Here is a 17491-nt window from a genome sequence, read left to right on the forward strand (position 1 = left end):
CAGTCCATTATTTCCTGACAAGCCCTTTATGCCTGAAACCAAACACTATCCATCTGAAGTCACTATTTTCAATAAAAATTGCATCAGGACCCCAGAATCACAAATACAAAACATTCTCCTGGATATCTCTACAACTCATTGTAAAATATCCCTTTCCTTTCTTCTCTGCAGAAGTCCTTTTATCACTGATAACAGCTCTTAGACAGGCAATGTTTTTTCACCACTGATAAGTCCTCCTAGATGGACAGACTATGCCAGACAGATAAAACTGATACAGATATGCAGTTTGAGCATTTCACAGAACTACAAATAAAAAGGTTTCTAGAAATGAATGATAACAAAAGTAACACTGCAAGCCCAGTGAAAAACCTCTAAACACAATGAGAAGTAGAGTAATTGCCTTCACTTTACACAGAAAACGTGAAAAATACAAATAAATATGACAGACAGAAAAGGCTCCATCTGCAGAAAACCAGTGTTCTGCTTCAAATCAGAATGCATTTAAAAAAAAAAAAAAAGCAATGTTAAGAAAACTCAGTCAGGCAAAGACCTAAGCTCTCTGTAAGCATAGCAGAGTGAAATAACTCACCAGATTTGGCCACAAAATCAGACCTAAAACCTGTGACTATTATGAAGGCCTATCTGAGGAAGTAACAGTCACCAAATGGTCTTGTGAAAGGTTCTGTATGACACAGAAATTAGATGCCTGCAAACCAAATGACATGGCATCAGATTTCATTGACAACCTGAGACACACCTTAAAGTCAACAAGGGGATTCTCCTAATCTCATCCCTAAAAAAAAAAAAAAAAATGGACAAATTATCTCCATATCACATGCCAGCTCTGAAACAGGAAACAATCTTCAGACAATCAGTGAAAGAGGAGAGAGATGTTTTTGCATCTCTCAAGGAAAACTCAAACTCAGTGAACCTCCCCAGATGCTAGAATAGCTGCTGGCATTTATATAGGCAGGTAACTACCAACTGTCAGGCAACTTTGTCAGGTTGGCTCAAAATCATGATCAGAGTCCATTGGAATGACAGCTAAGACCTAAGCCTCAGAGAGAACTCCCTTTAGTATGAAAAAATGTTGCAAAATGGTTATTCTTCATTCCAACCGTGAAAAACCAGGGTTATTTGTATTTTCACATGTAATCCAATTAGTAACATTGAGACTAAGCTAATTGCAGTAAAAAATAATCATCAGGTGAACCTTGTGGTTTCTGTGGTTTCACAGTTTGCCTTTAATACCTACCCAACACATAATATAGGATTTTCATTCTGAACCAGCTCCCACTGCAGCGGGACAAATAAATAACAGAACTACTTAGGAGTCATGTGCAATACATTCTGCATAGAATATTAGGTTAAGAAATGAAACCATGCATGCTAGTAATCAAAGAAATGAGCTTTTGAAGGGAAGCTAATCCTCTTTTAAATCTAAACGAGACAAATAAATCTAGCAAAAGCGTACCCCACAAAATCTTTGGCTTTCACTAGCACATGTTAGAGAGCAATCAACACGATTTAGCAGAGTTCCTGGAACTGACGTTCTACTGGATAATTTCTGTTTTGTATGAAATATGTAATTGGGAAGTATTTCGCATGTCTGAATTAACTAGATGTTGGAAATATTAAGGATTAATCAGTGATTTGGGCAAAGAAGTTACTCAGTAAGCAAAATGTCCTCTTCCCTGCTTCTTTTATTAGCTATGACTTTGAGCTCAACTTTAGCATGCCTTTGAAAGCACTGTGTTTATCAGCCTTAATTTTATGTCTCAGCCTAATGTAAAACATAGCCACTTACCTCATACTCAGTGGCCTTTACTGAGCCTCTCTGTAATCAACTCTTTGGAAAGCTTATAATATTATTTCATTCAGTGGGGAATTTTTTTTTTTTTTTTTTTAAGAACATACACAGCAGTGGAGTTCATAGAGATTCATTTCTACTTTCTTTTGCTGGCATACCTGGAAGATTTTGATGTTTCTGCTGATCCTTGCTATGCTGCCAAGCTAAACTGACTGTGCTCTGACAAAATAAAGGACTAAAGAATAAGAGAACAAAACAACATAAAAAAATAATGTATATACACTATTGATATGAGAGGTCTCTGACAAGACCACGAACAAAATTAGAGTATGGGCTCTGCAAATCTACTAAGCTAGCTGATGATCCCTTTTTCATTTTCATACATATGAGAAAACACATACTTAAACTTTCACTGTACTTGAATCTACACCTTAACATAGCTCTGATTCTTAAACTTTCTTATGTCACTTTCTTTAAACACAATAGCCTGTAAACATATCTTAAATATAATTCTTGTACTTTAAAAATACTTAATCAATCTAACATTTCAAATCAGCTAACCTACAGTGTACTATTAGGTCAGGATCAATAGGCTTTCTAACACTCAATCCAGGAAAGCATTACTGCTATACACACAAAATACATGCATTTTCAGCTCCCTCCCTTTGCCATTCTCTTGTAGTTTTCATACCACTCCTTTTCTAAATTACATCAGTGCTACCTGGCATTGGTGCCAAATTCCCATTCTCGCTACTTTCAGCCACCTGCAGCTTCTACCAGCTCTGCTCACTCCTCTTCCTCTCCGTTTCCGCCCTTTCTCATACAGCACATCCACACCTTCCCATTCCTCACCACTGTTATTATTTATTTCCTTTCATCATAAATCCACATTTTGTCTCTCCTTTCCCATACTTGTGCCATCATTCTAAAGCTCCTTACCTCCAACAATTTGCTATGACATGCTCTCCATTAAGAAAACTGAACATTAATTCCCACACTGTTGTTTTGGTTTTGTTTTTTTACATATTTATCCATGTCGAGTACCTCTCATTTTCTCCCATGGCTAGGTAGTTTTTTCTATAGTCTTTTTGGTGAGAAACCTTTTCAAATACTTTCTGGCAACCTAAGCAGATTGTATCAACAGGACTACTCCAGCCCCCAAAGTGAATACTAACAGTGAGGAATGACTAAATAAGCCATGTTGAGTCTTCCCCAGCATATCATATTTATATGTCCAATAACTATTCTTTGTTATAGTTTCTTACCAATTTGCTGAACACAGGCTTCCTGGTTAGTAGCTACTCTCAAGAAATCATTTTATAGCTTGACATCATGTTAATCTTATTCCAACTCTTTGGTACCAAGGAAGTGTTAGGCAAGAGGCAACACAGTAAATACAGTTCAGTTTAACTCTTTCATCCTTAAAGGTCCTCTAGAACTCTTGGGCAAATGCCATGAGGTTCAGATATTTTTAACCAATATGTACTGCTTATTTTGTCAGTTTGCTGCCTCTTCTACTGAATTACATTCTCTAATCAACTCCTGGAAAAAAAAAAAAAATGCATTTACTATTACTGCAACAAATCCCTTTTGTGTGTGTGTGCACGCTGTCCTTCAACTTCTTATACTCTGATCCTCCACTGTCCTTACAGACTACCTGACAGGTATCCCACACCTGATGAGTTAGACAAGACTCTGAAAGTTCTTGTTTGCTCTGCCTTACTGCATTTTTTACATTTAACATAACGGATTTTACTTTTTTTTTTTTATTTTTCATATTGGAATAGGGATTCAATTTTGTGAAGAACATTTGTGTATACAGTAATCTCTCTAATCTTGGTGTTTAACAATGATGCTTTTTTAATTTGGTCTTTCTAAAATGCTTTAATGCTTTTTTTTTTTTTTTTTTAAGCTTCCAATACAGTGGCTTGAAACAATATCCCTGTCATCTGTAAAGATGATTTTTTAGCTGCCTCTCAGTTTCTTTTTAACAAACATCGTCATCTTTCTAAAGCTCCCATTTGTGGAATTAAGTACTGCTGTATTGGTTCTTCTGACTTCTATTGCTCCTGAAAGGATGTTGAATTTAAGAACGTTGTTACAGAATGTACTTCGGTAATAACATTGTGTCAATAAACTGCCCCTCTATTGATTCTCTGATTAGATTCCTCAATGAAAAGTCATTTATGGTGTCTAAAAGTTTAGTCTGAAATGACATGACAGCTACTACCCAACTGACATGGGGAGGCAGTAATCATGGTGAGCTGAAATAACACATTTCTCTTGTGCATCCTGACAAGTGTGTCTGACCTCTCCTGGTATGCCACATTCATTGTCTCCACTGATCAAGCACTTATCAACATAGTCTTATTACTTATACTAAATTTAAGCCTGGAAAGTCAATATGGATTCTTAATTACTCCCTGACATAGCTAGTTTATCTGCTAAAACCTTGCATTGCATTTACTACATAGCACTATTTCTCCACGTGCATTACCTACTCTTTCATATATTACCTTGTTATTACCCCAGTACTTGTTTTCCTTCCAGAAAATTCCCAGTATGCTTTTTATAGCATTTAAAAAATACAGCAGTGGCAAATTCAATACCTCAGACATCAGAAGATTCCAGAAATAAGCCTGTCTAAACAAGCTCTCCCTGACATCCTTGTATGCACATGGCATATTCTCTATTTACATTCAAATAATATCTTTCTACAGGACATCTGTTTTGTTCAAGGCAGGGTATGGATAGTAGTCAATTGATAGTTATTCATCTTTTCTTTCCACATTCACTACATAGAGTATAATCCCACAGTGTATTTACTGGACACGATCCAAACCCTGCAATGAATACAGAATTATTACTTTCCTCATGGGCTTTCTATGGTTCTCTTATTGTATTATATTAGTGTGTTCCTCTTTTAAACAAACATAATTAATCAAGCATCATAACTCTCCTGTAAAACTAGGTAGTCCATATTATACACAAGGAACAGAGGAGCAGCAATTAAAGGTAAAATTGTCTATGAGTCAATTCATTGTAGCTGGCTAATTAGAAAACAATATATTAGAACACACTATATGTCTCTATGAAACACATTTCCAATTATATGATTAATGCTATAACCACTCAGAACTTCCTGAAGTGAAATATCATGTGTATCAAGTGGGGGAGCTAGAAAAGAACAAGCATGAAAGTTTGTGCGACTCGCTGCATGTTCAGCAAATGCTGGTTCTCTGTAGCAAAGTTTTCCAGACTATTTTTCTTTCTATTCCACTGCCTCTTTTTCCATGTGCCTTGCATCAAATAAAGCAAGGAAAGGACAATCTATGCAACTTTGCTTCGTTCGCATAGCACAGGTTGTCATGTATACAGCAAAAAAAAAACCCAACAAAAAAACAAATAACAAACCAAACCAAAAGAACGATCTGATCATATAATTAGATTAATACAATAAGCTTATGAAATAACTGTTAAGGAGCACACTGTGATCCTCTGTGTAGCCAGTCTGTAGAACATCATGAGATGTCTACCTTACGATCAGGTCTCACTGATCCTTACCATCAACTATGAACGAGTTCAAGCCCAGGCTCTGGCAAGTAATACATACAACTTCAGTTGCTCTCCCATTGTGCCCCAAGCTTATTCCTGTCCTCCTCTCCCTCATATACCTGCTCACACCCAAGCTTATGCTTCTTTACTGTGCGCTTCATCAGGGGGGTGAAGTCCAAGGTTGCCAACTACTGAAAAGCAAGACAGGGAACCTGAGGAAAATGGAGATGAGGAAGAAATAAACCAATTTGAACAATCCTCTTGTCATGCAAACAGGGCAACAAAATGTTTAGCTCCAGTCACAGCACTGGAGCGCTAAAAACAAGTGCAGCAGGTCCGTGCTGCTGGGCAAAGCGATTGAGTAGACAGTTGTCCTTAGACACCAAAGCCACATGTTAAAATTTGACTGTTCTTAGTGTTCCCTCACATTGCACAAAAAACACAAAGGAGCTAAACAAGTTATATCCTCTGTGGTTTGTTTGCCAAACCATAACAAAATTTGTCTACATTTCACACATAAATAGACATTTTAACAATTGCTTTCAAACTTCCCCCCCACACTCCCAGAGAAAGATGTAGAAGTGTTTTGTCTAAGCAAAAAGTTTTTCATTTAATTTAATTCCCAGTTACTTCTAAAATGCATTAAACTCATTATGCAATTACAGAAGCAGGAGCACCTTCACAGTCTGAATTTCAGGCAGACAAAAGTCACTGAAAAATCTATAACACACAGTGGAAAAAAGTCTGTTAGGGACAAGTCAGGTATGAAGATAGTCCACAGAGATCTGAAAGAAATGTAGTAGAGAAACTTTCTTCCTGGTAAACAAGGAGGGCTTTTTTCAGCCCTTTAAATCTACCCATCTGCCTGCATGGAATCGTTTCATTTAGGTTGGAAAAGACCTTTAAGATCATCCAGTTCAACCATTAGGATCTGTCTTTTCAGAATATCAGATAAACTCCAACTAATAGTTCTTAAGAAGCTGGGAGAAAATTCTCTCATCTGAGATCTCAGCAATTAGAAAAATAATGTGTAGTATTATCAAGGACGGGCTATAGAGAAGCTAGAGGAGATGCAGAATGATAACTCACAGGTACATAAAAGGCTGCTAACAAAGAGGACAGGAATAACCTGGTTTCCATGTTCATTAATGGATTCAACTTGCAGCAAGAGCAATGCATATTAAACATAATGGAAACTTTCAAACAGTGAAAAGAGTAACAGACTGTGACAAATTGCCTGGCGAGGATATGGAAAGACTGTAATTAGAACAGGCAAGACAGATATCTGCTTGGAACAATACACATAAAATGACTTGGGGCAAGAGGGTTACCTCTTGAGGCCCATTCCAGTCCTAGTTTTCCACTTTTCTTTATAGTCTGTAACAACAACAAAATTAAAACTATTTCCCTAAAATTCTCTCTGTAAGGGATGTATATTTAAAAGAATTCACCTCTCCCAGCAGCCAGTATAAAATTGCTGTGCCTATTCAACAGAAAAGGGGAAAACCAAACATTTCACATTTCCTTACACTAGTCTGTATCAACTGAAATACGGAGAACCTAGGAAATGCTTCCACTTTTATGCGTACCAACAAATGGAATAGTTCTCTGTGCACACAGAAGTCAGGTAGCTGCATATATACAAAATGATGACACGCTAAGTCAAAGTGTGGTGACACAACAGCAGTCATCTAGAAGTTGATTATCTGATGCAAACATGCCTCATCTACCTTTGACCATTAAAAAAAAGGGGGGGGGGATCTGTAGGCAATAGTGTCAATTTTTCACTCAGACAAATGTATTCCAATATGACAATTATAAATTCCTTATAATCATTATAACCACCTGAGCATTTCTTTTTCCCCTCTAGTGAGTATTAGTCGGAGTCTAATTTATCTTTTCTAAAGAAATGCAATTAAACTGGTGTTGTAGAAGAGGTAGTGTTCCTCATGTTGCCATTTCAGCATCCTTTCCCAGTTCCCCCAGGTTTCATTTGAAAAGTATGTCGCAGCCACCCTCATAGACCTCTGACACAAGAGGGTTCAAATGTACACTGACATCTGATTCACAAGGTCTCTTCTGATCTGAATTCACTACCTACTCCACACTGGTGAGCTCAAGCCCAAGATTGACTGAGACTGTCCCTGAAGCTGCAGCTCTAATAGGCTGCAGGCAAATCAGGCCCAGGAATTGGAGCAGACAACACAGGCAGCTCATTTCTCCAGTACTTTTCCCAGATTTATTGAAGAGGAGGCAGGACACAGCAAAGGAACCTTCATGACAAGAATACAAAAGGGGGACAAGACAGACATCAGGAGGGGTATGGGAAAATAAGGGGAAAATTGGGGGGAGGGTGAAAGAGAGTGACAATACTAAGTAGGTAAGAAAAGTGACTAAAGAAAGAAACTGGCAGTGGGAGGTTGAAGGGAAATGGGGGGTGGGGTGGGAAGTGTGTGTGTGCTGTGGTGTCTAAAATTCAAGGAAAAGATGCTTGGGAAAGGCATCCAGAACGGCCCTGGGGGGAAACTGAACTTCATTAGAAGCAGAGTAAGCAGGAATGAAATAACACTTTGGATGAGGACTGGGAAAACAGAAATATGAATGGTAGGATATAAGAAAATGTAGAAAATTTGGAGAGCCAGCATCTGAATTAGCTTTGCAAGAAATCCAAGGAGGAGGAACTAAGGGGAAGAAATAGAATTGATATAAAGGAAAACAACAAAGATCTGAACTAAACCTAGGACTGTCAGGGAGCTGGGGTTCTAGCGGAATGGGACAAAGGACCAGGAAGGAAACAATGAAGTCTAGATTTGGATCCAGAGGACAGGGAGAATGGAACAGGAATCTCATAATGAGAATTGGAGGGGGGGGCGGGGCGCAGTAGAAAAAGACCGATTCATACAATGGCAGGAGGGAGAGAGACTTGCTGGCAAGAAGCACAAGTAGTGAAAACAAGGTCTCAGTAAGTAAAGAGAAAGAGCCTAGAACAAGGAGGGAGAAGAGTGGAATCAGACATGGGATAATTTGGAGTAAATGGAGTATATTCCACACCAGAGCCTGGAATGCAACCAAAGAATCCCCAGCCTCACCAACACTGCTGTCAGCAAGCATCTATGAATCCCATCTGAGAAAAAACCACATATAGTGGGCTTTCCACAGATACTCAGCAATTGTGTGCTCTCATTTTCTGGTTGCCTGCCTGGAGACCCTAGGGTCTGATTTGCAGAAGTGCTGAGCACTTGCAACAGTGACTGAAGTCGACTGAAGTCAACAGAATTCACTGTTCCGAAAATAAATAAATTAATGTTTGTGATGCACTCAGATACTATGGCAATGAGTGCCATGGAAAAGCTCCTGAGAAAATGAGTAATTCTGACTTCAGAAAGAATTTAAAAGGAGTACAGTAAATAAGATACAGGGATACACATTGAACATCAAGGTAAAAGCAAAGTATCAAAGTTGCTCACAAAGGGAATCCATTCAGTCTATCCAATGCACTGTGAGGTAGAAGCTGTGTAGAGCAAAAAAATAGAACTGAATATAAAGACTATTAATGTGCATAAACAAGGAGAATATTTGTCTAGCATCATGAGTACATAGACAAGTAACTGGTATGACCTCAACATACAAGCTACATCTAAAATGCAGTTCCTGTCTTGCAGACTTATTAGTATAGGTCATACACACTAAAGTCAATGGACTGTTTGGTGATGACTTCCATCAACATGACTTCAATTCCATGCTTAGTTCCACTTAGAGTAGCAATACAAAATGCTTTCCTCAAATTTGTAAATACCCTGAAAAAGGATAGTGTTTATTGGCACATTACAACCCAATACACATTAAAAGAAATGAAGTAAAGAATTACTATAGCATCCTAAAATAATGAATTTGTAGCTTTAACAGCAATGGAGGTGTTTTATTCTGCTTAGTACTACCTGATTCCTCTTTTCACTGTTCTCAGTTCAGCTAACTAACAAGGCCCACATCATACCCACACTTCCTGAGGCTACTCAAATTCATACAGTTTCTCCCATATTTCTTTGCTAGACTGGGGCTCAGGTCAGTTTAAATTTTGACCTTCTTCACTACTAAATTTATTTTATTTTTGTATTACAGTCACTTTACCATTCTGGTTTTCAAGTACTGGTACAATTACTGTTACATGACAGTTTTCCAGTAAATAAAAGTTCAGCTGGCATAAGAACTGAGTAAAAGAATAAAGTCAACATTTCTGGAAGGGACTAGTGATTCTGCCCAAACCCAGAAGGCAGATGGTTAGCACTCCCAAAAAGGAGGATTTATTGAGTTGGGCAACCCAAACATCTACCAGCTTAGGAAAAATCTCCATCTGATTGCTCAAATACACTCCAGCTTATTTTGTAAGTCACATGTAAACCCAATTCCTTCACTTTCAAAAATCCAACATGTTGATTTGGAATGGAGCCAAAGATGCGTAAAATCATTCACTGCTGATCCAACTGAATCATGAACGATTTAGATCCTTATCAGGATCAGCATTTTTTCAAGCTACAGTCAAGGCCTATTAGTTTTTCCCATTATTGGATAATTTTTTATCTGTTTGACAAGACTGCTTACATCAAATATTCCTGTAAAAGCAGTAAGTCCCATGCTATTTGTACAGCACTGGAATTCTGTACTTACACATTGGAGACACCTTGGAAAACAATCTGAACTCCTCTGATTATCAACAACACTGAGAAAATGCAATTTTCCTAAATGCTTATATAGTATCTGCGTATGGGCAAACATGGACCTACAAGAGAAGTGTCTTCCTGCTACTTCCAAGAGGCAAAATCTCCTGCTACTAGATAAAAGCTTTTGTTCAGAACGTTAAAGTGTGCTGTTCCCTAACAAAGCAGTCATTACATCCATACTTTATGGTTTGTTTTTTCCTTTAAGTACAACAAAGATGAAGGCTCTCGTAGAAATGTTCTACACAGTAATTTTTCACTCTGGATGTGTGAGCAAGTTCAAATAAGATATGAAAGAAACTCCAGCTGAAAGCTCTTTGAAATTCCATTTTCCCAGTGGTTCTCCCCAACAACACCCCTATTAGCATTGCAGTAGTGCCCAGTGACTCTTGATGTGGACCAGGACCCAAATTAACATCAACATTACTTCAGAACTTTTAAATTTCATTTAATAAAATATATACTAATCTTGGTGTTTATCACAGGTGTCATCTAGCAATCCATGTCTTAGATGTACACACAGCTAAACAGAGATATCGGTAGCCTTGGCAGCCATGAGCAATACCCTTGCCCATCAGTTCCCTGTCGTCTGTGACCCACATACATCATAAATGTTCTAATTTTTGAGACTTTAGTCCAATTCTCTAAGCTATTCGGGTTTTTCTCCTTGTTTAGATCAAAGATAAGAATGGACAGGATGAAGTGGGTAAAAGGGCCACTGTTCTGAAGATATTTAGCAGATTTAAACAGCAATATCATGTTATTTGCATCTGACCTGCAACTTTACCCCATCTGTTGAGAGCTGGAAAGAACAGCTGAAACATAAAATACATTCCCTCATGTTATGGCTAACCATGTCCCCAAAGATTTTCTTAAACCCCCACAGGAAATTCAAACTGGAAGCAAACAATGAAGAAATGCTTGAAAGTAAAAGGTCTAAGGTCACCCCCCAAATCAGAAAAGGAATATGACAGAATAGAAAACTTTTGTAAAATTAGAAATAAGTAAATATATTTTGGCTCCTGGTGGAGGAAGGAGGCCCTGACTGAAAAGCAAGATAAAACTTAAATTAAAATTTAAAAACAATGAGATATACCACAATTTGTTTGCTTCCCATTTTAATCTGCTGCATTAAAAGGGATCAGGATTCAGAATTTCACACTTATTTATCACCTGGTTAAACAACATTTAGTAGCACAGCACCAGGGAGCTGCTGTGCCACTGAGCAGAACATCGACTAATTCTACCCTGATCAAACAACAGTCACTGCATCTCCATATCATTAGGTTACCCTCAGAGAGATATCCCAGTACTGCGGCTATTCTAATTAAGTTTGTTAGAAGTAAGTGAAGTGTGGTGCACAGCAATTCAAACGTTTCTATGCCAGAACTATAGAGCATTTCAACAGGTATGCGATTTTTTTTTTTTTTTTTTTTTTTTTTAACACCTGAAAGCTCACTGTAGTTCTGGTTTGCAGCTATCAGAAGGAGAAACATTTCAGATTTGCATCTTCAAATCTGCCTTCAGAAAGCCAGGACTGAAGCCAGCTGATAAACTTCAAGGATTAATTGAAAGGAAAGCCTGTCAATAGCTTTCAGTCTCATTTTGCTTCTGGCTAACAGACTCGGTTTTAATTTGTTGTGCAAGATGAGCATGAAAAGGTAAGACTGGGTCACCCTAGTGAGTCACCACACAAAATAAATTACTAATGTCTATCAGCATTTGACAGATTGAGGTTCAAATCCTGCTGCTCCTTCAGGAAAGGCAGATCTACTGCTTGAAGGAAAAGGGATTCATGGCACAGGTTATGCAGACACATTTGAAAAAAACAAACAAAACCAAAAAACCCAAACAAAACACCCCAAAGAAAACGGTTTAGAAGGCCTGCAGCAGTCCAGAGAATCAGTAATCACACCTAGATTAACACCAGTTTCCAATCCTGGTGTTCAGATCATTATATATATTCTGTGGAATGGAAATATTTTGTATGCTTACTCACCAGTCTCTCCTAAAACCCCACACAATTACCCCAGTTATTTTCTGTTGATCTGCAGGAAATAATCATCTCAAACATGAGTGTTTTTAAAAAGTTGCTCATTTTTAATAGAAGCAGCTTGAATATACAGGTTAATTAAGATCACAGAATGGCTGAGGTTGGGAGATATCTCTGGAGATCATTTGGTCCAACCCCCCTACTGAAGCAGGGCCACCTAGAGCTGGCTGCCCAGGACCATATCCCTAGTTTAAGGCACTCCTTACCAGGTTGGCCAGCCTTCTGGCAGAGATGCTTTTTCCCAGCTTTGTAAGGTGGATCCTGTCTCTTCCAAGTAGCCCTCAGAAATAGTCCCATGGTCACAATAACCCAAAAACTATCCATTAGTATTTTCCCTTAGAGTGAATGAGAGGACACAGGCAGAAAAAAATCCCAGGCATAAGTCTAGTCATCCTGTTCAGATAGCCAGCTTATTCAGGCTCCTCCTAGAAAGTTTTAGTTGGATAAAATAGATCAGCACTGCACCTAGAAATCTACCAGAATAGTGTGTCCTCTCTTCCTTGTACAATTCTTTCAATTAGGGAGCTACGTATAATTCTTGTTGCTTCGGTGCTCAAGCCGGAACCCTCTAGTGCCAGTGTCTACCTCTTACATCAGCTCTGATTGAAAGTACTTTGGTATCGTTTGCTTTGAAGTTGGTAATATTTTCTTTTAGATGCCAATCTCACTGCAGCAGTTGAAGACACTGCTATGGCAGGATCACAGAGTTAAACATTTAAGACCAAGTGGAGCCTTTCATTTGTTCCAAAAAGGAGCAGAGCAGTGCTGAGCAACATTTCTAATAGAAATCGTCACCCGACTGCACCTGCATTAGCAGCTTGTGGGGAGGAAGACAACCAGGATATTAAGAGAAAAACTATAAGCTAATAGCAAAGAGGAAGAAACATATGAATTATGTTTCTGTTTCAGTGCCCACAAAGGCAGCCTGAGACACTGATTTATGCTGAAATGGCAAGTGGTTTTGGTTAGAGACTTAGATTTTCCCGATTACACAAACCTTTATGATTTGGTTTTATTTAATTTGCTGGATATTTCAGAGATGTGACCAAAGTGCTGTTTCATTCCTCCAAATGGAAACAAAGTAGTGAATTCATAACAGAAACAGCTTCTTTCTTTTTCTCCCCGAACCCCAGCATTTTAATTAAACAGTAAGAAAAATTTCAAAAGATTAAAATTTGATTCCTTACACAGTTATTCAAGTGTTATTTGAATAACATCTTTATGTCAGTGCTTTGTTAGCCAACTGTACTACTTATAGTGCCAATATGTAACAAAGACCTCTGCTTCAAGCAGCTTATAAAGGATAAAACTATAGATAACAGCTGAGTATAATTAAAGTACAAAAACAAAACTGGTATCTCAGAGTTCCACAGTCAATCAAGGTCTGAATTTTTAATTAAAAAAAAAGAAAAAGTTTTCAAAAGGAACTCAGACCTTTCTTGCCTATCACAGATCCAAACAGAGCAGAAATTCATTGGTGGCAAGAAAAAATTCATTCTGTCGAACCAGAACATGCATAATATATATCAGCAGGAATATGCCTAAACTAAGAAGATGAATTCCCACCTGCCAAGTCCACTGAGCTGAGTAGGCACCATAGTCCAGACCTTTAAAACAGGTATGAGTACAGCTTTGCTCATCTTTAGACTTCTGAATTCTTTCAAGGCCAGTAACTTCTTCATCCTACCTTGTAGAGTAGAGTTAGGTTACTAGCTGAAAATAAAGAAGAGCCAATATCCCTCCAAACACCACTGGAAAGGGGAATTCAGTTTGACGACCCAACTTTACAGAGTCCAGGGTCTCCATCTGCGTAGGTCTGAAAGGCTCATCAGCCTCGGGTGACTCTGCAAGCCAAGGCAGATTTGCCCATGACAAATGGTAGAAATTCTGGCACTGCAGAGGACTAGATGCCTGTGGAAATGTCAATGGCATCAAATTAGGAAAAGGTGTTTCAGCTTGGTGGACATAAGTAATTGTGCTCCAAGATCCTACAACGGCTTTTTGTTTTGCTCAGGACTTGTAGAACAAAATATCCAAATGAATGCTTCAGTACTACCTATTGACAGGCTCCACGAGGACTGTTGAATTAATGAACAATGAAGAAAAATACACTACTCCACCATCTGAATTTCCTGTGCTTGTCCCTTCCTTCTTTCTATATGAAAAAATAATCTCACAGTGTTAAATCCATTCTCCATATTGGTGTTTCATTTCAATTCAGCAGCTGTATCGAAAGGAAGGTTATTGACACAGACTGCAGTGTTAGCCCCATTTTTTCAGAAAGTGAAGCAGCAAACTAACAGACTCATCAAAGCTTAAAGAATTGCTTAAAATCAGTCACTCCAGCCAACCCAGGTTTATCAAATTAAAACACACAAAAAAAATTAACACACTTAACAATAATTACTTCCCAGCTCTTCAGTGGCAAACAGTTTAGGAACTAAAATAGCTAAATCAGATTAAAAAAAAAAAAAAAAATCACATCTAGATAGTCACACAACCTCCTGTTCCTAAATCCCTTCTTTCCCCACTATTTTATTCCTTTGTCATACTGGCTTGTAAAGCACTGCACTCTTCTTGGCCTGCCTCCAGAAGAACATCAGCTTGAAGGTAAAGTTTCCATGATTTGACTATGAAGGACAAGCCCCTTCCAGTCACAGCATCCCTGAGCTTCTGTCAAAATAATCTCTTTATTATTTGACGCTGACATTCTGGAAAACATTACTTGAGAAAAAAAGGCGAACACACACACACACGTACACATGCTTGGGAGATGGATTTGGGTGGATGGGCATATCTGACGAAACCAAAAAAGCATAATAACCTTCCATGGCAATAAATTTGAGGGAGTGTGAGGCTCAGCACCATTATAAAACTGCTTCAGTTTCATTTGGGGAGCACTGATATATGGTTTAAAATTACTTTTGAGACTTCTAATGGATAAAATAAGATGTTGGGAAAACAGCGTCTCTCAAAGAGCAAGAGTCCAGTCCTCCATGTGTGAACTTCTCTGTTCACACCCACGTCAGTTCAGGGTACACTGCAACATTGCCTTTCCTTCACCTCTGACGATCCAGATAACAGCAGGAAGAAGCAATGCCCACATCAGTGGTGCTTACTTAATATTGACAATCACTGATTATAAAGGGTCAGAAGGTCATTTGGAGTGAAACACATACCTCCATTTTCTCTGTCAGATTAGAAGACAGCATTTTGGTGTAATCCTTCCTACTTGCTCATCCCTTGTTACCAATAATTCAAGCCACACTAGCAACTAAATGTCAGTTCTGATGCTTCATTGATGCTCAGCTAATAACACCACCCCCCCTTCTCTCTCTCTTTTTTTTTTTTTTTTTTTTTTTTAAAGAAAGTAAGTAAGTCTGGACCTGTTTCTCCACTCCCTTCTGACAGTAATGTTTCTGGGCCTGCCTAGAAAGCTGACTAATCCAATCCCACAGTATCTGTCCGGATGTAACTGCCTACATCCAGCTGTTGTCTCATCTTGTACTCACACTGTAGGCGCTTTAGAATTTCAAGTTATTTTTGTTCTTTATCAGTTTAGTAGTAACACAGTAGAATCCCTGGTAAAGACCAGAATCTCCAAGTGCTACAGTATTACTGCTAATTCCAGTACCTACAACTGGTCACTGGTTTAATAGCATTCTATAGTTAGTCCGTATTTCTAACACCACAAGAGTAAATAATCAGGTATACTCTATATAAATACAATAGTTAAATCCTGTTGTATGGGCTACTCAATGTACTATAAAATGGCTCTGTGATTCAGAAAAATGTGTCATTCGTAGATTAACTTCTGGACGGATTTACCTCAAACAAGCAAGCAGAAATGAACTTTTCAAATTAAGATCTAAAAATTCTTGTTTCCACTAAACAATATAATCACCTCTCAGAGACTTTGACAAAGATGACTGTTGACTAGAAAGAAACAAACATTTTTGACTTCTATTCTACAGAATGCATGTTATTCTTATGAATGGTAAAGCTACTGGTAACAGAAATATCCAAACAGCATTTAGAATCGAATATGAAAATGTGTATCCTCCAGTTCTCTTCCCACTCTACCTTATAACTAAAGGAGAGTTTAATTACAAGTTTTAGTCAGAGCAAAATTAAACCCTTGAAATCTCCTGAGAGTATGTAAGGCACTATTAGTGCTGGGAATGTATGTGGGCTACAAACCAGAACAAGCCCAACTCCATTTTTGCAAGTACCATAAATGTTGCTGTAAATCCATGGCTTATGCTAAGTCCAAGGCAATGGTGAGCCCTCTCATTTCCTAGAGTACTTCCTCATGACTTGGGTCGGAAAGAGACCCAGCAGGAGAGTTCTGAATGCCTGAGAGCAGACCTGTATATCCTGCCTGTGCATAAGCCAGACTTTGGCTGCTGAATGCCTGTCATACCCAGCTTTGTTCCTCCTCTTATGAACCAGGTTGCAAACAGAGTTGACACCTAACAAGTCCAATATCCATACTGTCAGACCAAGTCTGGGTCCCATGCAAGTCTACTCAGGTACAGTTTACGTTCCACTGTCTGCATATGAGTATCCCGATTTAAGAACAAACTGTTCATCTGAGTGTGAGCGCAGTGGTAGCATAAGCTATAGAAAGCAACTCCAAGCTCAACTCCACGTCTATCAAAAGCAATTATCTGTCAAAAGCAGAACAAAACATGAGGAGATACTAGTAAGTCCATCTGAAAACTGTCAACGGTCCTAAGTTTCAGTGACTACAGCTTGTACAAATTAGTTCAAAGTACTTCCTTGAATATCCTTTAATAGCTAACGCTGCTGCAGGAGAAGGTTACGCATACCGACCAAACGGAAGAACAACTAATTTGGATAGTCTTAAGGTGCCACAGTCATTCTCTCTCAATTCAGAAGCCTAAGAGCGTTCTGGAGATGATGTTATAAAGTGTGAGCATACAGAAACGCTAATTTTGTCCCCCAGTAGCTTTTGCTGGAGTATTTCACAAGGCATACAGTCACTCATAAGCACAATACTTAAGTATTTAAGAATACTAAAAAAAAAAAAAAAAAAAAGAAAAGATTGTATGTCCAGATACTTATTAGAGGCAAAATAATAACAACAGCTAAGATCTCACTAGCATATTAAAAGCATTTGCACTTTCAGAAGTCCTTGGAAATGTCAATAGTCATAACCTCACTTTTCAATGAAGAGGTAAGATCTTATAGGACAAAACACATCTATTGATTAAGTTTATTACTGAAGAAGGGCTTTGTAACTAGTGAACACAGCACGCTTATTTCTCTCCTCAAAACCCTAAAACTCTATCAATTTATAGGGGTGTTTGTTTATGCTAGACCCCAATTCTTTCT

At 38.3% G+C, this 17491-nt stretch overlaps 1 protein-coding gene across 2 annotated transcripts in view; it reads right to left on the reverse strand.

Moving 5' to 3' along the window:
• Positions 1 to 17491, reverse strand: part of GRID2 (glutamate ionotropic receptor delta type subunit 2) — a 748101-nt gene that overhangs the window by 702524 nt on the left and 28086 nt on the right. The window lies entirely within an intron of this gene.

The sequence above is a fragment of the Pelecanus crispus genome, chromosome 4 (assembly GCF_030463565.1).
Source record: "Pelecanus crispus isolate bPelCri1 chromosome 4, bPelCri1.pri, whole genome shotgun sequence".
Classification (NCBI taxonomy): domain Eukaryota; kingdom Metazoa; phylum Chordata; class Aves; order Pelecaniformes; family Pelecanidae; genus Pelecanus; species Pelecanus crispus.